The sequence below is a fragment of the Fukomys damarensis genome, unplaced genomic scaffold (assembly GCF_012274545.1).
Source record: "Fukomys damarensis isolate Sample0158 unplaced genomic scaffold, DMR_v1.0_HiC HiC_scaffold_3, whole genome shotgun sequence".
In the NCBI taxonomy this organism is placed as follows: Eukaryota; Metazoa; Chordata; class Mammalia; order Rodentia; family Bathyergidae; genus Fukomys; species Fukomys damarensis.
In genome coordinates, this window is record NW_022900915.1 from 18,448,232 (window position 1) to 18,471,081 (window position 22,850).

Below are 22,850 nucleotides of genomic sequence, written 5' to 3' on the forward strand. Positions count from 1 at the left end.
GCCAAATAAACACCCTGAACTCTTGTGATTGTTTGTAAAGCAATATTGTGGCCATAGTTAACCAATAGAAGCCCTTGTTATATTGTTTGGGGGAGGGGGTTGTTTTTTTACTTTTGGGGATTTTTGTTTGGTTGGTATGGGGGATCAAACTCAGGATCTTGCTCTTACGAGGCAGGTGGCAGAACCACTGAGCTAAATCCCCAGCCCTCGTTTTGTTTTGGTTTTTTAAGACAGGGTCTTACTATGTAGCCCAGGCTGACCTCAAACTCTCGTGGACCCTCCTGCCTCAGCCTCCTGCGTGCGAGGATTACAGATATGCACCACCACACTGGTTTGTGTTTTGGACTGAACCCAGGACTTCACACATACTAGGCAAACACTCTACAACTTAGCTACATTCCCAGCCCCTCCCTTTTTGGTACTGGGGATGGAACCCAGAGCCTGTCTGTCTGTCTGTCTGTCTATCTATCTATCAATCTATCTATATCTATCTATCTATCGTCTGTCTAACCCAGGGCCTCACTGTCATTAAATTGACTAGCCTAGACTCAAATTTGCAGTCCTCCTGCCTTAGCCTCCCAGAATGCTGGGATTACATGCATGGCCTCCATACTCAACTTGTTTTACTATTGAGGCCGCATCTCATCTGGCCTCAAACTTTTAGGCCTCCTGCCTCAGTCTCCCCCCCAGATGGAATTACAGATTTGTACACCACACTTGGCTCAACTAACCCTCCTGAGTTGGATGCATTCCTGTTCAATCTGGGAAGCACTTATTTAGCCTTCAGTCCTGCTCTGGTACACTTCTGAAATCCCAGCACCAAGGAAGCTGAGGCGGGAGGATCATGAGTTCAAGCCCAGTGTGAGCTGCACAGTGACACCCAGTCTCAAAGAACAAAAACTATACCAAAAAATTGTAACCCTTGGTAGAGCGCTTGCTGACTATGTGCAAGGCCTTGGGTTCGGTCCCTAGCACCACATGCAAAAAAGCCAGGAATGGTGGTACATACCTATGGGAGGCTGAGGCAGGAGGATCACTGTGAGTTCGAAGCCAGCCTTGGCTACATAGGTCAGTTCGAACTCCATAGCAAGACTTTACCTCAAAAATAAACAAGAGCCTGTTTGGAAAGAATCTTTCTGGCAGCCTGCTGCCTGTGGCTTCTTCTTTCTACCTGGAAACACACTAGTCCTCGTGCGGGGGGTGTCAAAAAAATTCAACCCTCAGAGACACAAAGTCTGGCCTCCCCTTGGAAAGATGGAATGCTTCCCCTTCTTTTGAGATGATCCTATAACTATGCAAAACTAGACTTGGTTATTCTCTCCACGGATCATTTTGCTACTTTTAATTCTTCATAAATCTTCACCACTGTGCTGTGACTTCCTTAGCTGTTTGTTTTGTTGCGCTTCAGACCGAGCTCCCACTTAGTGAGTGCTTGATAAATAATGCGCAAATGAACGAAGAATATGTGTCACAGGACCAGGAAAATTTCCCAATTAAGGGTGGAGAAATAAACACCAACACCCACTCTGTGCAGGTCTTTGTGTCCTGCAGGGTGGCCCTTTCAGGAAAAGGACCAAGGCCACTAGAGCTGGGACTCAAGTCTACAAAGGAAAGAAAGCGCAGGAGGGCAGTGGGGGCCTCAACAGCAGCTTTGGGTTCAGGGAGGCACAAGAGGAAAGGGGAAGAGGGCACCCTAAGGTCGGCGGTGTGGGAGGGCTCGGCCACTGGGGCAGGAGGTGAGCACCTGCTTGTGCGGTGTCCGAAGGCGTCAGAACAAGGAGAGCACAGCCCAGGAATGAGTTTGCTATTTGTGGACAATAACAAGGAGACCCGCCTGACCTGCTGTAGGACTGGCGATAGGGAGTCATGGAGGTGAGTTTAGCTATTTCAGGCTGTGGCCTGAGTGGGGAGACCAGAAAAAGACAACGAAATCAGGGTTCCCGAGGCGGGATGTGATGTGCATCCACCCGCCCAGGCCTCTCTTTCCTCTCCTTCCAGGACGAGAGCAGATCTGAATCTAAGGCAGAGGCTCAAGAGATGAGCCCCCACAGAGGGGCGGACCCCTTGGCTCCTCTAAGAAGGGGGAACTTGTGGGTGTGAAGACGGCTCAGTTGCATCCACGCGTGGTGGTGCACAACTGTAAGCCCAGAATTCTGGGAGGCTGAGGCAGGAGGTTTGCAAGTTTGAGCACAGCCCAGGCAACTTAGTGACTTAGAAAGACACTCTCAAAATTTAAAGGAGGCAAGAGTGCTGGGGATGTAGCTCAGCGCGAAGGCTTTGACTCAGTCCCCAGCACCGCAAAAAGTGGGTGGGTGGAAGAGGAAGAGGAATAGGAATAGGAAGAAAAAGAAGAGGAAAAGGAAGAGAAAGCAAAAAGAAAAAGGTAATTCTGTTCTCCATGGATTCTTTCCAGCTGGAAAGCCAGAGGCTGCTTTATATCCTATGCCTAAATTCTGGCTGTCTTCCTCTTCTTCCTCTGCCCAGACAGAATCCTTTTTCCGGCCCCCCCTCCATCCTCCCTGCCTTCAGAGCATGGCAGGGAGCAAAGAGAAAGACTAGGCCCCTTCTCTGAGCCCTGCTCTCCCACCCCAATCAGGAGGCCGACCCAGACTGAAAACCAGCTGCTCATGAAGGAAGCTGAGAACCGAAGGAGGTGACTAATGGTGTCAGGAGCAGGGCCCAGCAGGAACAGGAAAATCAGCACTGGGAAAATCGACCCCAGGAGAAATGAGAAGAGAGAAGCCAGTATCTAGAGCTGGCAGGGCTCCCGCTCCCAAAGGATTCTCTTAGGATTAAACCAAACCAGCTTCTCCCAGTTCTCATCCGTCTCTGCCAGGAGCTGTCATTTTAGGAAACAGGGGTATTTGTCACCTATAGAGGGGACGGGGGTGACTAGGACATGGATGTAGACAGGATATTATTCCTTTGCAAACATTAACTGATGCCAGGTGTAATGGCGCACACCTATAATCCTAGCACTCAGAGGCTGAGGCAGGAGGATTGCTGCGAGTTCAAGGCCAGCCTGGATTGTACAGTGAAACCCTGTCTCAAACAATAAAGAAAGCAGGCCCGGGGATTTGGTTCAGTGGTTCCACCGCCTTTCTTGCAAGGTCTCGAGTTTGATCCCCGGTACTAAAACATAAATATAAATAAAATTAAAATAAACAAAGCAAACATTAATTAAGTCCCCCATACAGGATGCCTGTACTGAGCAAGACAGACAATCCCTGTCCCCATGGAGCTCTCTTCTTGATGCATTGAAAGTGCAAACTCCCTGCTGTGGCCGAAGAAACCATACAGGCTCTTGTTCCCGTCTTCTCGGCCTGCATCCGTGCCCCTCTCTGCGCTGTCACTCTTCTCCCGCTGCAGAAGCCTCGCGGCTCTCCCCTGAGCAGGCTAAACTAATTCATCCCTGCTCCAGGGCTCTTGCACCGGCAGTTCCCTCCGTTTTCAGCGCTGTTCTCCTGACTCTTCGCGTGGGTACTTCCTCCTGGTCATCTGTGCCTCGGCACAGGGACGTCTTGAGCAGACAGCAAAGCCCTCCAGACGGGGTGAGACTCGTCAGACCCCTCTGAGATAGGAAAGAGCGGAGGAACTGAAAGGAAACCAGGGAGGCTGGGGAGAGAGGGAGAAGGGAGTGATTCAGCCTGAGTTTCCTTAGAGAACCGAGCCTGGGATATAAGCAAAGACTCAAGGAGTGGGATGAGGGATGGAGGAGAAGAAGCCCTCAGGGAGCATTCTGAAGAGCTTTAAGAAGGATCTCAGAATATCCACCCAGGCCATTGATCCAGGGGTCCCCATCCTTACAGTCAAGAGCTTCTCCAGGGTGTGAACTACCCTGTGCTTCTGGGTTGCCGGAGCAGGAAAGCGAGCCATTCCCTGGCAACAGAGAGGCCCTGAGGCAGGAAGCAGGAGGGCAAGGTCAGGGTCCAGCGGGTGCTGTCAGATTGCACCCTGAGGAGCGGAGGGTGGTTGGAGCCTGTATGGAGCTGGTTGTCCCCGCAGTGGCCAGAATTTGAAGTGGTGCATAAGAGGTGTCAGTGACGGGGACACAGCCTGAGGCTGGACAGGCGGGCTGGAGACGGGAGAGGAGATCAGCACAGGCATTGATTTTAGACTCCGCTGCAAGAGGGAATTGTAGCCTGAGGCCCAGGACAGCACCTCCTCCACCCAGCCCTTCCTGTCCCAAGAAGGCCTTTTCCCAGTTGGAGGAATCTTATCAAAAGGCCCCCAGCACTGTCCGTGGGAGGCCGAGGAGACGAGGCATGATGCTTGTAAAGGCACGTGCGCGTGGCCTGTATAGGCTGAAAGGCTGAGGAGAATCCTCACAACGTCTTCAGGGGACCTTAATCAGTATCTGTTCACCGAGCATCTCCTGGGCGGCAGGCACTGTCCCGGCACAGGCTGTGAACACCACGCCGCGCATGGTGGTGCACTCCGGAGACTGAGGCCAGTGGATCGCTGAGAGTTTGGGGCCAGCCTGACCTACGAAGCAAGACGCTGTCTCAAACAAACTAAAAAGAATTCCACGGCCCTTGCCCTGGCCAAGCTCCTATCCCAGTGGGTAACTTGCAGACTTGGTCTACATTCCATGTGTATTTCAACGACTACATGGAACAGGTGTGTGCTACCTTGTGGGGTCCAGTAGTGCACCTCCCTTCCTCCATAACCTCCCCGTCCCCAACCCCAACCCCACACCTGCTCCCTCGGCCCAGCCCCACACTGACTGCCGGGGTGGGCGGATGACTGCCGGGGTGGGCCTCCCAAGGAGGCCCAGCTCATTCTGATTTCTCAAAGAAGTTGAATTTTTCCAACAGCCAGGGGCAATGAGAGCAGCTCTGGAAACCTGGCTGCCTGTGCTCTGTGCTGGGATAGGCAGCCCAGAAATAATTGCCTCTTTGAGTGCTGCACTGGAATGTGCACGTGTTCCCTGCTGATGTGGGGGCTGTTCCCTCCCAGGGCTGCGGCTTAACGTGAGGAAGGAATCAGGCTCCTGAGGTTGGTGTGGGCTGCTTCCAGAAGAGGTGGTGGGTGGGTCTCAGGTGCCTCGTCCTTTCCCTTTCCTCCAAGTCCACTTTATTCAGGCAGGTGCTTGGAAAGCACCTGCCGTCTCTGGCTGTCACAAGCACCACGAATCACCACTCTGAGGTCATCATTTCACCCACAGCCTCCTTCACACCGTGCACTGCCCTGAGCTCTGAAGGCTGCTTTGCTCTAGGAACCTCTCCTTGCTGCTGTCCTTAGGGCAGGATGCCTGCCTCTCCTTGCTCCTGGTAGAGAAACAGAATGCTAATGATAATGAGTCAGATTTTCCCACATGGGGAAGCAGTCAGATGGATCCTAATGCCACAGCCAGGTTCTGTCCACCAGACCTGTGACTGCACCGAGATAGCCACCTCCTCTGTGGCTGTCATCTGGCAGTGAACGGGCAGAGAGAGAGAGAAGGGAGAGCACATGACTGAAACCAGTGGAGAGGTTTCATTTCTATCTGCCCCTAATCTGGTTGGGTCTCCCCAAGTTGACTGGGGCTGTCTCCATGACTCCAGGCCAGCCAGTGCCTCCCTGACTCCCTGAGGACCCCAGCTCACACCTCTGACTTGCTGGGTGTCTGATGCCCTTGACAAGGCCAGTAGAAGAGAGCATCTGTCTCTGTGCAATTATTTCAGCTCTGTGATTCAGCTGAAATCCTCTGGAATTATAGGCCTGTCGACTATATTCTCCTTAAAATAACTATCCTTCATCTAGGTTATGATCTTCTAAAATAATCACCCTCTATTTAGGCTGTAATACAGTGTGGAGAGACATGGGGGATCGGTTGTCAGGGTGGATGCAGGGAGCCACTGCTCTGTTTAGGGACCCCTAGGCCTGGGGATCTCCTGGGGACACTGTCCGCAGTTCCGGTCTTCCCGTAGGCTACAGAGTTCTGGGCCTTGAGCTTCCCCACCAGTCTTGGCTCCTGGAAAATGACTCATTCTACAAAATGTTGCTCAGTGGTGGCCTCCTCTCTGCAGCCTTCCCTGATCTCTCTTCAGACCTGGCTGAAGTCAGTACTTCTCTCAGAAAACAGCCTGATCTTGAACAAGTCACCAATGGCAGAACCCCAGTAAAATGGAGGCAAAATGTCTTCCCCAGAGTATTCGTGAGACTTTAAGGATAGAATGGATCTAAAACCTCCTGCTATATCTGACACATGGTCAGGGCTCAGAAAATGACAGCTCTTGAAGTGATGATGGCCGGGATCACACATTTTCAGTGGCCTGTTTATACATCTGTCATCTCTAATAGACTGTGGGCGCCTTATGACTAGGGCCACAGCTGAGTCATTGCCATATATATAGCACCCTGGTTGGCTTGGGGTAAGCACTCCATGCACGGTAATAAGTGTTAGCGTTATCATTAATTGGGACACTTCAGATAATAATAACTGGTCTTCATCTCTTTCTCTGGATTAAACCCAGGGCCCCAAGAATGTTAGAAAAGCACTCCAGCCCTAAACTATATCCCCAACCCTTTTTATTTTCTATTTCAAAACAAGGTCCTACGCAGTTGCTCAGGCTGACGTCAAACTTGGGATCTTCTTACACGTGCCACTGAGGATGGCCTAACTGGTCTTTAATGAGTTTGTTTATTTATTGTTATTTCTCTGTGTGTGGTACTGGGGATTAAACACCAGGGGTGTTCTTCCACTGACCTACATCTGCAACCCTTTCTACTTTGAGATAGAAGTCTCACTAAATCGCCCAGGCAGGACTCAAACTTGCTGTCCTCTTGCCTCAGCCTCCTAAGCACTAGGATTGTAGGCGTGTGCTACCATGCCTGACTTCTTGATATCCCAGGCACTGTTGTAAGAAGTTTACTAAGACTGTATCACTGAGTCTTTATAACAATCTTTAGAGTAAATACTATTATTCCTATTTTGCAGATGAGTTTATTGAAGTTGGATAACTTGCTCGTCACACTGTAAGAAGTGATGGATGGAGGCAGTTTTTGACCTAGGTCATGACAAACCCAGAGTTTCTGACCACCTGCTATACTCAGCTGCCTAGCGTGCTCTATACTATACTCTAACCCCAGACCCCTGTCTTTCTCTTTGAAGGGGTTTGGTCTATTTCTGAGCCTCCAACCCCCACTCAGATCCTGGCACACAGTCCCTGTAGGGAGGGCGAACAGGAGAGCGGAAACGGGGCGCAGTGGTAGACAGTGGCACGGAGGTGGGGCAAGAGCTCTTGGAGGCCCTAGGAGGCCAGGGCAGCAGTGGCAGAGGAGAGGCTGGGGCCTGGCCTGCAGGCTCACACTCCTTCCCAGAGCTCCTGGCCATTTCCACCCACTGGAGGCGAGTGCCTTTGAAAGGGTGGTCCTAGGGGACAGACAAGCTCCGAACACTGCGAGCGAGCGGGGTGACTAGTTTCTCACGCAGCTTCTTCCCCGTCCCAGGACCCCCGGCCTGAGTTAGGGCAGACAGATTTATTGCACCTGAGTGGCAGAAAGAAAACAAAAGTAGGCAGCAGTATCCCTGCCTCAGGAGTCTGACAGAGGAAGCTGGGGGGGAGTCAAGGCCTTTCTGAACTCAACCTTCAAGGTCTGACCTCACTCACAAGGTGGTGACTCAGAGAAGCCAGCCCCGATGGAGATAAATCTCACGGGGAGGAAGTGCGAGTCTTCGTCCCTTGTCCTGTGAGCACTGGGGTGCGGGGGAGGCCTGCTCAGCCATCCGACCTTGGAGCCAGGGTCGCAGCACCCTCTGCCGCCTGCTTGGTCCTGCTTCCTCAAGCGCAGTTGGTGCTAGAGAGCGAGAGGGACATTTTCATTTCTACTTCTCCCCCTGATTCAGAGTCTAGGCAGCTATTTTGACTGCTTCACTGGAATATTCTTTAATTCTGAGTTTCTTTTTCTCATTACAGCTAGAAAATTAAAATCTCCTTGCCTTGGGCAAGTGAAGGCTGAGTGAGAGACGGCTGCCACCACCACACGTTTCTTATTTAAGTCAATTTGGAAACACCGAATGCTTTCTCTCAGGGCAGGTGACCCGAGGGAAGAGGACAGGGCAGGCTTTAGCCTCCCTCCTCCACACATTGTGGGCATTAATTCTCGCATTTCTCCTGCAGCCCTCACTGACCTCACCTAGTCACAAACTTAATAACAGCCTGAGCTGGCAGAGCCCTTCCCCACCCGACATTTCCAGCTGAGCCTCATAGCAGCTCTGCAAGGGAGGAAACGAAGAGTCCTCCTCCTCCTCATTTTATTAATGAGGGGACTGAGCACCCAAAGCTTTTCTCAGAGGAGAGATGGCAGCTCCTGAGGTTCCCGGGGTGGGGGCACAGGGGGCGGGGTGGCTAAAGTTGTGATTCCTCCTCAGGTCCCCTTGCCATAAGATGGCTAGGGCAGGATATTGAATAGGAACCACCGGGAACAGTGCGATCTTGGGCAGTGTTACGGCTGTGTCTAGATGTCACCCCAAAGCCTCATGCGGGTCTCAGGTGGGGTTTTTCACAGGTGGCTGGATTCGGAGTATGTGATTGATTCAAGATGCAAAGCTAGGCCCAAGGGCACTAGGATTCAAGGTGTGAGTGCTACCTGCCTTAACTGTCTGAATAAAAGGGCCAGGAAGGTCTGTTAAGGTCAATTGTTGCTTTTGCTGCCTGGTAGGTGCCACACTGTGTTCTCCTATAAGATACCTCTCTGCCACGATGCCCCTCTGCCAAGCCACCCTACCTTGGAGCCAGCCAGTTATGGTCTGAAACCTCTATATATTGTGAGCTAAATAAACCTTTCCCCCTTTAACTTTGGGTGTTGGGCATTTTGTCTCAGCAACATGAGATAAGTAACTAAGACAGGCAGCTACAGGCCACTCTTAGAGCCTTCAGCTTCCTCATATTTAAAAGAGGGATTGGGGCTGGCACTGGGGCTCAGGAGTAGAGCACTCGCCTGGGATTCATAAGGCCATAGGCTCATTGGCAGTACGAAACACACACATACACACACATACACACACACACGAGGGGTTATGCTAAATTATGCCTAAGGCCACCTTGTGCCTCTGCACAGATGCCTGGGAAAGGAAGCTCCCTGTTTTCTGTTGCTTTGTCCATTTCTGTTTCTGAGTTGCTGTTCTTGAGAGGCCACTGCTCTTCCCTGGGCCAGTGTGTGCACCTGTCCTTCCCCTGGTATCCTTTTCTTTATGCAGATTTTTTCCTCCTTGCTCACAGACTCTTAGAGGGATACCTGGTCCACAGGGTGTCTCCCACTGGCATTCTGCACCCTAAGATCCCAGCGGAGGGACCTACAGTGGAAGTCTGTGGGAGGTTGGCTCCCGCTGCTTTTACTAGCAGCTGCTGCTTTTACTAGCAGCTGCTGTTTTTACTGAGCTTATGGAGAGGTGCCTGGGGGGTTTCCAAGGTCTCCAACAGGTTCTTTTCACTAGAAAACAGAAGACCTGGAAATGAAAGCTGTCTACCTCAAGAATTCCAACTTGTAGCAAGCTGTGGCGTACACACCTATGACCCCAGCACTCTGGGAGACAAGCAGGATGATCACAAATTTGAGTCTAGCCCAGACAACTTAGCAAGATCCTGTCTCAAAAATAAAAAAGGGGCAAGAGTAGTGTTATATGCCTGTAATCCCAGCACTCCTGGTTGAGGCAGGAGGATTACCCTGAGTTCGAGGCCAGCATAAGCTACATAGTTCAAGACTAGCTTGAACTACACAGTAGAACCCTATCTCAAAAAAAAAAAAAGAAAAAAAAAGTTTGACTCAGTACAAAATCTCTGGTTTTAATTCCCAGTATGGAGGGAAAAAATACAAGAAGAATTAGAAGTTATGACTGCCCCATAGCCAAACAATGGTACCAGCCTTTCAGGTCTGGTGGAAAAAGAGTTCTTGTTTCACATTCATTTCCAGCCCCAGCTCCCTCGTGGACCTGGTAGTTTTCCATGTGCTCCCTTTTGTGAGGCTCCTGAGCCTTGCCAGGTGATTCCCTATGAAAACCAGGGCCTGAGACAACATGTGAGCCTGCATTACTCCTTAACCTCGCGTTCTTGTTTTGGGTGTGAAATGACACCATTCTCACCTCCTCTCCTTCTCTCAGAGAGTGGAAGCCAAGGTTCAGGGCTCTTTTCTTTGCACTTCAAGCCCAAAGGCCACAGAGGGAACTCGAACTCTACCCAGAGCCAGCAGGAGAGACAGAGCTGAAGTAGGGACAAGTGAATGAATACTTCGTGGAGATAAAGGCTTTGAATTGCAATTTGAAACCTAAAGGAAGATGCATTTTTGAGGCACAGAAAAGAAAAATAAGCAAAGTGAAAAATAGGCCTTGGAAATAGATCAGGGTTGAAATTTTAACCATGTTTCAAGCTGTGGAATCTTGGGCAACCTCTGAAGTCCTCAGTTTCCTTTTCCACTTTCCACAGTTGTTGCAGGATTGGTGAAATGATGTACAGAAGACACTTACCAGCGTCTCTGGCATATACTAGGCACTCACTAAATGGCTGCTATTTTTATCACTGTTGCTGTCGTTGATGAAGGAGAATTGTGAAGTGGAAGTCGGAGACCAGACTTTCCTGTTTGTGGAGACTTAGCCACCGTGAGGAGAGGAGAAACCCCCAGGCAAGGTCTCCACTAGATGCTGCCATGGTCTCATGAGAGTGTAGGCTTCTGGAGCTGGTGCCATCTTGTTGACTCAGATACAGAAATAAAGGCTTTGATTTCCTTGGGGCAGCTCACTTTATGCTGGGAAAAAACAGCATCTTGGGAAATTAGAGTCACAGAGGCTGGGCAGAATCCCTTTCACTGTCAGATAAAGGGCTGCCTGTTCTGGTTCCTGTCCGTGGCAAGAGATGATGCCCAGGCTGCCACTGAGCACAAGGAGAGGGCCAGAAGGCACAGGGGTTGGGCAGGTTCCAAGGAACAACCTAAGGTGACAAGGGAGGCTACCAGTGGGTAGCGTCTTCTCTGTGACACTCATCTCCCAAGCTCTCTAATTCTCAGGGCTGACAAGGAAAGTAAGACCAGGCTGAGGCATTATAGGAAAGGTAGATGATCATAGGTCAGTGAGGCTCCTGCTGGGCGTGGCGGCGCACCCCTATAATCTCAGCACTTGGGAAGCTGAGGCAGGAGGATCACTGTGAGTTCAAGACCAGCCTGGGCTACACAGTGAGTTTAAGACCAGCCTGAACTACATAGTGAGACCCTGTCTCAAAAAAATAAAAACAAAAGAACTGAGGCTCCTCTCCCAGGGAGTTGGTTTCATGGGTGGGCCTTCTATATCACTAGTTCTGGAGGACCCGTATCAGGGGGGCGGGTGTCAGTAAAATGGGGTAGCAATTCTAGGATCCTGAGAAAGGAGAATCCAGTTTTCAGCTTCACCTCACCCAACCTCTCTCTCTCTCTGTCTCTCTCTCTGTCTCTCTCTCTCTCTCTCTCTCCCATTTCTTCTTGCTCTCCTCACTCTTTTTCATTCCTATTTTTCCTGCCTTTTCCTCAAGCTGGCTTTGCACATTTTCAGCTTCTTTTTTCAGACCCCCTTCGCCTCCAAGAGAGTCTCTTTGTCTTTTTCTCTCTTCTCATTTGTGTCTCAGCCTCTTCTAGAGGCAGAGGCTCCTGCCTTCTCTGATGTAGGCTTAAAGAAGAGCTAAACCCAAGGGCCGGGGGCAGCTTGCGCACCACAGGGGCAAGGGCCAGTCCATGTGGAAAAGTTTGCACCTGAGGGCATAAAGATGGTGCAGACACATGGAATGCAGTATCAGGGGCTCCGGTGACTCACCGCTCATGGGAGGGTCTGGGAAAGTGATGTCATTGCTGGAACTGGTGGTGATGTTGGCAGCTGCACCCCATGCCTGCTGTACCCTGTGCCTATCCTGAGATCTTTTTCTTGCCTTGCTAGCTTCTTTTTGCCTCCTGATTATAGAGAACGGCTGGGGAAGCAAGTTATACTTTGGTGACATCTAGAACCACCATGTGGTTTTCTTAGACTGAGACCTTCCTCCCCACGGGCTCCACCTCCCCTGCCTGCCTTGGTGGGCGCTCAGTCTCACACATGGAGGCATTCAGCTCAGGTGCATGCGTGCACACACTCACACTCTCACACACACACTCCCTCCTGCCATCTACTTCTCCCTGTTGGGGGAAATCATGTAAACAGGGCCTCCAGGCAGTGCTGAGGGACTCCGGTGAGTCTCCCTGGGGATGACCTGAGGAAGAACCCCTGGCTACTCTCATCCAGTGGCCTCTTGATGCCATGTGCCTCCTGACTTCAGGAGCCACTCCCTTCAACCCAAGTAGGCCCAGTATTTGGGTGTCCTTGAAAATACATGTTACCAAGTCAGGCATGGGGGCCGCACACCTATAATTCCAGCAACTGGGATTACAGAGACTCTGTCAAAATGAATGAATGAATAAATAGGCACTACCATTTCATAATTAGAAAAAAAACACAAGCAGGATGAGGCTTGAAATTGGGGGATTTGTGGAGGAGGAAAATTTGAGTTGAGCCAGAGACTTTTCAAACAAGAGTCTAAGACAAATGTCACATCCACCCCTCAAATCTACCTTGCATTTCCTCTAATTGGGAAGAAAGAAAGATGTATATTACTTGGTAACCAAGTCCAAGGCAACCAGCTGAAGCTGGGGCAAAGGAATGGTTCCCAAATCGAGTACTAATATTAATGCTATGTGACTCACATGCAAACTTTTTGAAAGCAAAAAATAAATAGTTGGTGAGTCTTGAACGTGAACAATTAGCCTGAGGTGAAACCAGTGGAAGAGCCACAGCCTAGTAAATGAGGCAACTTCCAGGTTAGCTAGGGGATGTAGGCCACTCCAGGCCTCTGGAAGCCCTAACCTATCTGTGGTGGGTGGAAATGGTTTGTTCAGCCATAAGCAACTAACCGAGAAGTCCTTAGCAAATTCTCACCTGGCATAGTGACAGGAGCGGGTTTTCCACAAAGCTAACGGAGCTCAGGCTTCACAGCGCTCACGTGCACAGGCCCCTGCCAAAGGCCGCACTTAATTGCATGTTTAGAGTGTTGTGTTTTTCTACTAAACAGGGTTCCCCAAATTGTATGGGGTTTGGACCCCACAAGATTTGGGTCAACCTCTGTGATAAAGGGAAAAAATCGTGTAAGATGTCAATAAGCAATTCATTCTTGGTTCAGTTTAACAGCCTCCTTGGAAATCATGTCTGTCTCTATCAGAGATGTATCTGTCCACATAACCTTTACCACATAACATTTACCCCTTCCTCTGGGTGGAAGGGAACTAAAGACCCCAAAGGTGGTTCTCCAGGACTTCACAGTTTCCTGCCTTGAGGCTGGTGTAAGAAGAAGATGACGGTAGCTGCTGTGTTGCTACAGTGATGTAGCCCTCTTGCCCAAACCCTGAGAATCTTAAGGAGTATCTGGATTTACCAGATAATAAATAAAAGGGCTGATGTGTAACTCAGTGGTAAAGCACTCATCTCGCATGCTACACTTACATTTGCAAAGCCTTTGGGAGATTCTGAGGGGAGTATGTTCTTTGCTTTTCACAAAAACCCTGAGGTAGTTTTATGGAGACAAGTATTACGGAAATTTGTCACAACAAGGAAACTGAGGCTCAAAGAGGTTGAATTAAAATAATTTCTCATTAGCACAAAGCTATTCTATCAGCAGAGTCAGTTACCTACATTCGCTCATTCAATCTGCTCAGCAATGCTGGGAGGCTGAGCGTGGCAGGCCATACCTACAATCCCAGCACTCGAGAGGCTCAGGCAGGAGTTCACGGCAGGGTGGAGGCCAGCCTAGGCTACATAGCGAGTTCAAGGACAGCCTCAACCACATAATCATCTAAAAAAACAAAACAAAACAAACAATATGCTAGGAGATAAGTGCTATTATTATCTTTAACTTAGAAATGGAGACACTGCACAAAGATTAAATCACTTGTCTTATACAAAGTAAAGAGGGGCCGGATATTTAGCTCAGCCGTTCCGCCACCTGCCTTGCAAATCCAAGGACCGAGTTCGATCCCCGGGACCAAAAAAAAAAAAAAGTAAAGAGAGGCAGAGCCAAGATCTGAACTCAGGCAGTCTGGCTATAGACTCTTAATCAGTACCCTACTCAAATAACTGGTCATGGCCCAGAATTCATGACCAGATCTGTCTGACCCAGAGACCTTTCTCGTCACCACGAAGTACTACCCCATCTACCTCTGAACTAGGATGTGCAGGGGCCCAGGGGCTGAGACTGCGGTTGTAGGAAGTCCAGCTAGTTGGTCCTAAGGACCAGGGTCTGGCCGTGGAAAAGGCTAATCGGGAAGCTGAGTACGAGTGTTCCTTGGGGCAGGAGGTGAGCCAGCAGTCACCGACCTGCCAAGAGCCAGGGGAGTCTTCAGAAAGAAGAGGGCACTTCACGTGCCTCAGGAAGCTTCAAACCACAGTTTGACCACCTTTCTCTACTCCTGGAATTCCGAGACAAACGATGAAGATTTTGGTCAGAGGTGTGTTTAAGGACATTGCCATGGCGACGACTTAAAGGATGATTTGATTAGGGATAAGGGTGAGCTCGAAAGAAACCAGTTAGGAAACAGTGACAAAAATGCAGGGGCCAAGAGATGAGGTGGGCCCAGAAGACAGCTCCATGATAGGAGGTTTGCCTCGCATGTGTGAGGCCATGGTTGCATTTCCAGCACCGCAGTGGCAAAAAGAAAACAAGGACAAGAAAAGTGATGAGACTCCTAATAAACTAAGGCAGTGGCCATGGAGGAAGAGATGCTTCGAGGCTGGCTGAACAGAGGACAGGAATGTCTTCCGCCAGTGACACAGCCTCATTAACCTCAGTGGAAGAAAGGAGGCAGAGAGTAGGAGATGTATATGTGGGAGGGTAAACAAGGGCCTGTAGGCTGCGCAGCCCCTGGAAGCTGCCAGAACTGATATCATTCCCTCTCTCTGCTCCCTGGGTCTCCGGTGAGTCAGGCAGTCAGGCTAGTTCTGGCCAGGCTCTGAGAGAGAGAGAGAGAGAGAGAGAGAGAGTGAGAGTGTGTGTGTGTCTGGAAGAAGTGTCAGCCCTGGGCTCTGGGGCCACATCACAGAGAGGTGAGCTATGGGAACATCAGGGAAGTCTGATTTAGAGTCTCATTCCCGCTGCCCTTCACCACGATGCAAGGACAGTTCAATGTAATATATAATTACCACCGCCCCACAAGGCTGCACTGTACACAGCTCCCCACCTTCCTCCCGCTCCCTCCTGCCTGCCTTCAGACTATAAATCAGTTTTCAATCGTGAGCGCTACCTGTAAATGTTCAAACTCAAGATCCTCACCTCATATTCCTGTGTCCCTAGAGGGTGGTTAGGGCTCTCAAGCCCACCCCCTTCCCCCATCCTGATTCTGAATTGTTCCTGTTCTCCTGCTGAGGGAAGGAAGGGACCGTGAAGCTCAAATTGGCTCTCCGGTGTCTGGGGCCCTGCTCTGGGCAGCAGAGCCGATGCCTCTGGGTCTGCATGCCTTGGTCAGGCCTACACAGCCCAGTGTGTGGCACAGCTGGGTAGGAAGACACTAAAACAACACCCTCCCCAGATTAGCAACCTCTTTCCAGACCTGCTGGATGCTCCAGGAGGCAGGTGGGCATTCCCTGGTGTGTCCCCAAAGACAATGGGCTGATGAGGGGACAAGGAGGCGCCAGCCATGGCTTTCCCTCCGTGTATCTCGAGGGTGATGAAAAGATGGCAGGTACCCTGAGGACATCATCTCTTTTGGAGAGAAGAAACAAAAAGGCCAGCCTGGGCAATTTAGCAACTTAGCAAGATACTCTCTCAAATGACGAAATAAATAAATAAAAGTGAGTGCGTGGCTCAGTGGGAATGCCATAGGTTCAATTGCCATTACTGGGGGGGAAAAAAAATCTACCCTTTTTTTTTTTTGGTGAGTTCCTCTCCCTAGACTGGAATGTCTGTGAGGGCAGGTGCACGTTACCTCACTCACCACTGTAACTGGGCTATGTGGGGCTGGCTGCCAAGAGGAAGTCTTGGAAGCTGCAGCTTACTCTACTCTCCCAGCAAACTCACCCTTCTTCAGGACGGCAAGCTTGCATGCTCCTGGGGGATCTGGCATGCCTCTCTCCTGTAGAAAAACTCCTCCTGCGGCCTCTCCTGCTATACCTGGGGCTGCCCGCTGGTGACCGAGGTTCAGGGGCCAGCATCTACCAGCTCTCTGCTACTCTCCCGCTGGGCTCCCTGGGTTTCCGGAAAGCTTGGCCACAAAACGGATACCTCATGCGGGCGAGGAATACCAGTTAGGTACAGCGAAGGGGGCCTGAGGAGCAAGCTCCTCCATGCATTATAGTATCCATGAAATAAATGTAGATGAACTGAAAGCACCTTCTGAATAAGCAGCTTTTATTGAGAGAGCTGCTTTAATCCCTAAATGGCTTTGCTGACAGTGAGAAGCTTCCTGGTGGGAGGAGAGGGAGGGAAGGGAAATGGGATGCATTGGTTAGGAACCAACTTGGCCTTGTCTCTGTGCTTTTAAGATTCAGGACATGCTTCTCAGGGATAATGGGATTCAGAGATCTCTAACCTTGGTGTCCATACTGCACTGCCACCCCCACTCACGCTGAGTGGCTGCGTGTGAGGTTGGATTTGCGTCCATTTACACATACCCGGAACCAGCTCACTGTGTGGACCGTGCCCACGGTCTGGGTGTCCAGGCAGGCCCATGATTAAACCCATCGGTATTCCTTGCTGGTGGTAGGGCCCTGGCCTCAGCTGGGGAGATGCTTCCATGCTTTAAAAAGGACAGGATGACTTTTCTCAAAATGATAATGGACTGGTGACACAGAGGCCCCTGGGCTGCGGAGAAAAGCCGGAGAGGCGAACAGAGACCAGGCTGGCAGGGCTCGGGGTCTCAAAGGCCATGTTTCCCAGAAGCCCATTCTAGCTCTGTCCAGCTTTTAGAGAGCCGAAGGATGGAGCCGAATGGGATGTTGAAAATACATTATCCAGCCGGGCGTGATGGGGCACGCCTGTAATCCCAGAGCTCAAGAGGCTGAGGCAGGAGGATCATTGTGAGTTCAAAGCCAGCCTGAGCTACACAGTGAGTTCCAGGTCAGTCTCAACTACGTAGTGAGATCCTGTTTCAAAAAAAAGAAAATGTATCATCCATATGCTGAGGCTGTCCTGCGGCCTCTTCCTGAGCCTCTGTTCCCCACTTTGCCACCCCTCTTTCCCTCCTATAAACTCCCCTTGACGATGGGACCTGTGAGGTCCCCGCCTCCTCCACCCTGGCCCTAAAATGGAAGGAGGCCTGCTCCTCCTGACCAGAATTCAGAGCAGGCAGGACACAGAGGTGGCTGGAGCAGGCCTTGGAGCACAAAAATTAGAAAGCTGCCTCTCAGGCATGGGATCTGTCAAAGCTAATTGGCTTCAATTTTATAAATATTTTCTTTCTTTCTTTTTTTTGGGGGGTGGTGGTGCTAGGGCTTGAACACAGGAGCTCTTGCATGGTAAGCAAGCACCTACCACTGAGTTAGATCCCCAGCTAGGCCTCTGTTCTTTCATTACAGATTTAGGTGAAGTTTCACTAGGGAAAGACGAGAGTTCAAAAGCTCTTGGAAAGCCATCATGATAGCGCATGCTTATAATCCCAGCACACAGGAGGCTGATTCAGGAGGATTGCCGTGAATTTGAGGCCAGCATGGGCTACACAGTAAGTTCAAGGGCAGCGAAACTCTGTCCCCAAAAATAAAACAGCTCAGAGAGACTGAAAGAGAGAGGGGAGGGAGAGAAGAGTCTCTTGAAACATGTGCACTAGAGGGGCTTCAGGGATCACAAAGCAGGAACTCCTGTCACTAGTGGAAGATTAGTGATACCGTTTTCCCCAAGGTTTCAGAGAGACTTCACACACAGGAAAAGCCCCTGTCCCCCACTGTCTAGGAAGCCATCTCCTCCTGGGCTGAAGAGCTCTGGCCCCAGTGGCCCAGCCAGACACACAGTAAGTGTTGCTTTGAATACTCTGAATACACAATCCCCAGTGGAAGTCTCTGAGGTGGTCCCTGCAGAGAGGACTCAGCTGCTAGGGGCGGGGTGCAGTGTAAAGCAGCCATGGTGCCAAGATGCTCAGCTGGAGGACCCCAAGAAGACAGGCACTCTGGCCCCACATGGCCTCTCCTTCCCCTACCCCAACCTCCCTGGGGCATCCTCCCTCTGGGCCCTGCAAAGAGTCTTCCCTCTGTCCCAGGCAGGCCTAGTGACCTTTCGCTCAAGTCTGCAAATATATTCTTAGCTAGTCTTGGAAATGAAATTGTGCTCAACATTTGTACAGGGCTTTTCTGCCACTGGGCCCTTTACAGACATTAGCTAATCAAATGGAGCGGGGGCGCGCAGGGAAGGGAGACAGGAAAAGGGGACTCTGGGCTTCTGACCCGGGAAGCTCATCACGCTCCCCACCTCTGTCCTGCAAGATTGGATTTGCAGCAGGTGTAATGGCACATACGTATAATCCCAACTCTGGGAGACTGAAGTAGAAAGATCTCAAGTTTGAGGCCAGTCTGGGCAACTCAGACCCTGTCTTGAAGTAAAAATTTTAAAAAGGGATATAAATGTAGCTCAGTGCAAAGGCCCAGGGTTCAACCCCCAGTTACACCCCCCCACACACACACAAATTGGACTTGCTCTAAAGAGGAAGTGACTCCTGGGGAGTTGGTTGAGTCAGAAAGCTGGAGAAGGGAGGAGGTTGATAACAAGTTAAGAGATGATGGTTTTCCTAAGGTCATCTCCTGTCTTAAGCCAGCCATACATAGTGACTGGGCACAGATGAAAGTACAGCTGTGTGTGACTGACAGCCACCGTCACCCCCCTTTGGAGGAGATGAGGACAGTCAGTAACTGGATCCAGGGAGATGGGTCAAGCTTCTTCTCAGAGGGCCACAGGGAGCAGGGAACTCAGCTACACAACCTGTCCTAGGGACAGGGGCCAACTTCTCACTTCATCCGAGAGGCACAGTCCTAGACAGTAGCTCCCAGGCTGTAGAGAGGCACAGCTTCTTCTACCCACCATCTCTTCCTGACCATAAGGGTCAGCTGGGTGTGGTGGCGTACACCTGTAATCCCAGCACTCAGGAGGCTGAGGCAGGAGGATTACAGCAAGTTCAAGGCCAGCCAGGGCTACACAGTGAGTTCAAGGCCACTCCTGAACTACATAGTAAGACCCTATCTCAAAAAAAAAACAAAACAAAAAAGGGTTTGCAGGAAGCCACCCCAATATCTGCAGAGTGACTTGTACTATTCCCTCTCCCGTCTGCTCCTCCTTCCTCAGACTCCGCTTCTGCCAGTGGTGAGCCAGGGAGTGAAACAGCACCCTGTCAGGCAGCAAGGCCATTCCTACCCCAGGAGGAAAGAGAGACAAAGATCCTTCCAGGAGGACTAGGACTAAGGAAAAGACTGAGGCAAAGAGATTAGATATGGATACTATGGACACAGGAAGAAAAGAAGGCAGACTTTGGATGGAGACTGTGGCAGAAAGGAAAAGAAGGCAAAAGGAGAGAATCGGGAATAAACAGCTCCCCAGGGTGCCAGGGGTGTCAAATCTTGAGGTTTGCTCCCCAAAGCACAGTCACAGCCACAGCTCAGGAAGCCCACTGTGCGACTCCCCCGGGGCTAAGGGACTGCACAGCCTTCGAGCGTGTGCCCGCCTTGTCCTCCACCCCTCGGACCTCCCCTCCCTCAGACTCAGACGGGTGCAGCATCCCTGGATGTGGTTCACAGATGTGGGCCTTCATCAGAGGGACTGGAAGGCGAGACACCTCCCAGAGGCCTGGCTGCCCCTGTCCACCCCAATCCCATCAGTCTGTTTGGTGCTGATTAGAGAATCCGCGATTCTGGAAGCCTCTGCCAAGTCCAACAGAGGAGGGCCTGACCTCCCCTCACCATAATTATCTGTCTTGTAAAAAACAGGCATTGAACTTCATAAAACCAATTAAGACCTCAAGGCCAGGGCCCCAAGAGCAAGCAGGAGTTCGGCAGCTCTTGTGGTAGTGGGAGCCAACTCCAAGGACAGAGCAGTACCTGCAGCTCCTTCCTCCCAGGCCCAGCCACAGGGACCCCCAGGACAAAGCACTTGCAGATGCAACGGAAGAGGCTGAGGTCAGAGCCAGGGAAGAACTGGCAGGCTGCGAGGGGCAGGGAGCACTGGAGCTGTTCCTTCCCAGAGACCAGTAACCAACAGAGCCTGATTCCTCCCCCCACAGTCCTCTCCGTTCCAGAAAACCTCAAGAGCTTCCCATCCGGTTACCAAGGCAACCACAGCCCTGCACGATTCACAGTGATGTTGGAGAAAGCAGAGAATGACAGGAGCCCCAGACAGGATGCCGGGTGGGAGCTCACGTCTGAGGGTGAACAGGCATACAGGGGCTTATGCCAGAGCACGCGGCACCCCGCCCTGGAATAGGCTGTTTTCCTTCAGGCTGTTTCCCTAGCCCCGTGTGGGTGAGAAGACAGAAGCAATGTGTCCCTCCCTGTCAGGTATGGATGCAGGGATGGACAGGGGAAAGCCACTACAGCCTCCCCACACACACGTCACCCAGCCTGTGGACCAAAGGTACTTCTGCTTTCCTTTCTCCCCACTCTACTCCGCTTACCAAGCCCCTAAGGTACTAGGGGTTAACACCAGGGTGCTCCTCCACCTCACCCCTTTTTAACTTGAAAGTCTTACTAAACTTACTCCTGCCTCAACCTCCCAGCTGGGATTGCAGTGCCCAGCTATTTCTTCTTCTTCTTTTTGTTTCCAAGGTGTTTCCCCTCCCCGCCGTGCTGGGGACTGAACCCAGGGCCTCATGCGTGCTAGGCAAGCGCTCTACCACTGAGCTACACCCCCAGCCTGCTTCTGCTTTTAAGGGCTACTGGAACTCTCTTCTGTATCCACCTGCTTTCCATGAAGGCTCTTTTGGGAGGCCACACTGCTTCAGGATCATGGCAAGCACAGTGTGGGACGGAATCAGACAGAGGTGTGTTTTGCTCGTGGCTAGGTCATTTTCTAAGACTCTATGACCCTGGGGAAAGTCATTTTTCTCTCAGTCTCAATTTTCTTAACTGCAAATGGGGATGTGATAAATTCTCGGGATTTAATGATACCATACATAGAATGTCTGTACAGGGCCTGTCACTGGGTCTGTTTCTTTTCTTTTTGGGGGTATTTATTTATTTGACAGGGTCTTGCTATGTAGCCCAGCTAGCTTTGAACTTACTATGTAACCTAGGCTGGCCTCAAATTCGCAGCAATTCTCCTGCCTCAGACTCTTAAAAGCTAGGATCATAGGGGTTTGCCACCATGCTTGGTTGGGTCAGTTAAAAAAAAAAAAAAAAAGCTGCTAGTTTTGTTTTGAGTGAGACAGGGTCTTACTATGTAATTAAGGCTGGTCTTGAACTCACTATGTAGCCCAGACTGGCCTCAAATTTATGATGATCGTCCTGCCTCACCCTCCTGACTGCTGAGATTACAGGCATATGCCACCATAACTGGCAAAGCTGCTAAAACTTTATCAACATTATTTCTATTTGATTTTTATTATCATTAGGTGTGTACCTCTGCTCCTTCATCTGTAAAACAGGAAGCATGATTAGACCTAATTCAACAGTAGTATGCCAATTATATGAGAGAAAGCCTGTGAAATACTTAGCCCAACACCACTGAAAGTGCTCCATGGAGAGAAACCATTCCTACATCCCTCGGCCCCCACCCCGACCAGGCCTTCACATTCTGTACCTGGAGCCATCACCAAACTGGCCTTGACTCCCAGTTCCCTAAACAGGAAGGACCTTGTACAGGAGCCTTCTGCACCAGAAGGGGCAGGGCACATGCTTAGCATTCGTGAGGGCTTGTGTTTGACCCTTACCACAGAAAGGAGGGAAGAAAAGAAGAAGAAAAAAAAGAAAATGAAACTTCTGACCCGGATGAGGGGGAGTTGATAGTGCGACACTAGTGAACTCACTTGCAACTCACTTCCTGTCCAGGAGAAAGCCTGGCCCTCTGCCAGCCCTCACTTCCTTCTCAGGAGTCTTCGGCTCCTTTTTTTTCCTGAGGAGCCTGAGGAAAAGGCATCCGTGGCCATTTTAAATGGATAAAGGGTTTATGCTTCTCCAGAGGCTCAGATTTCAGGCTGGGCAGAAGGAAATGAATAAAGACCTCTTTGGTGTGTCAGGTCCCTGGCTTGTTGGCCCAGGTAAGGCCCCGTGTCAGACTGGGCAAGGCAGACTGCTCCCAAATCCTCCCTGAAAACCCAGCACTCCTCCAGGCGCCACACTTCAGACTTTGCAGGCCAACAAAGACACTTTGGAGTTGATGCAGTCTTCCCCGTCTTTCCACAGCTCTGTACCTCACTGGTCCAACTGCACAGGTGGGCGTCCTGGAGTCTGCACACACTAAAGGGTGGGCTCAAAATTCAGCTGGAAAAACTTAAGTGAGATCTCAGGGGAAATGTCCTCGTTAAGAGTGGAGAGTGGAGAGCCAGTACAGTGGCACATACCTATAATTCTAGCACTCAGGAGGCTGAGGCAGGAGGATCACTGAGTTTGAGGCCAGCCTGGGCTACATAGTGAGAACCTGTCTCAAAAAACACAAAACAAAAATAAATAAAAATTTACTTTAAACGAAAGAGCTGAGAAACACAGGGGAAAGCTACAGGCCTACATGCCTCTGGAATTTGTCTCTTCAGATTTTCCATCAGAGAAGGACTCATCTCCCCTACCCTCCACTGACCTAGAGAACTTCAGAGCTAACACCTCAGCGGTGCTTGGCAGACAACCTCTCTCTTGGGGCCCTAGGGCGTTGGGGAGTGGGGCACCCCCCTGCCTCAGGCCACCCCATGGCTGTGGGGTGAGGTGGGCTCCC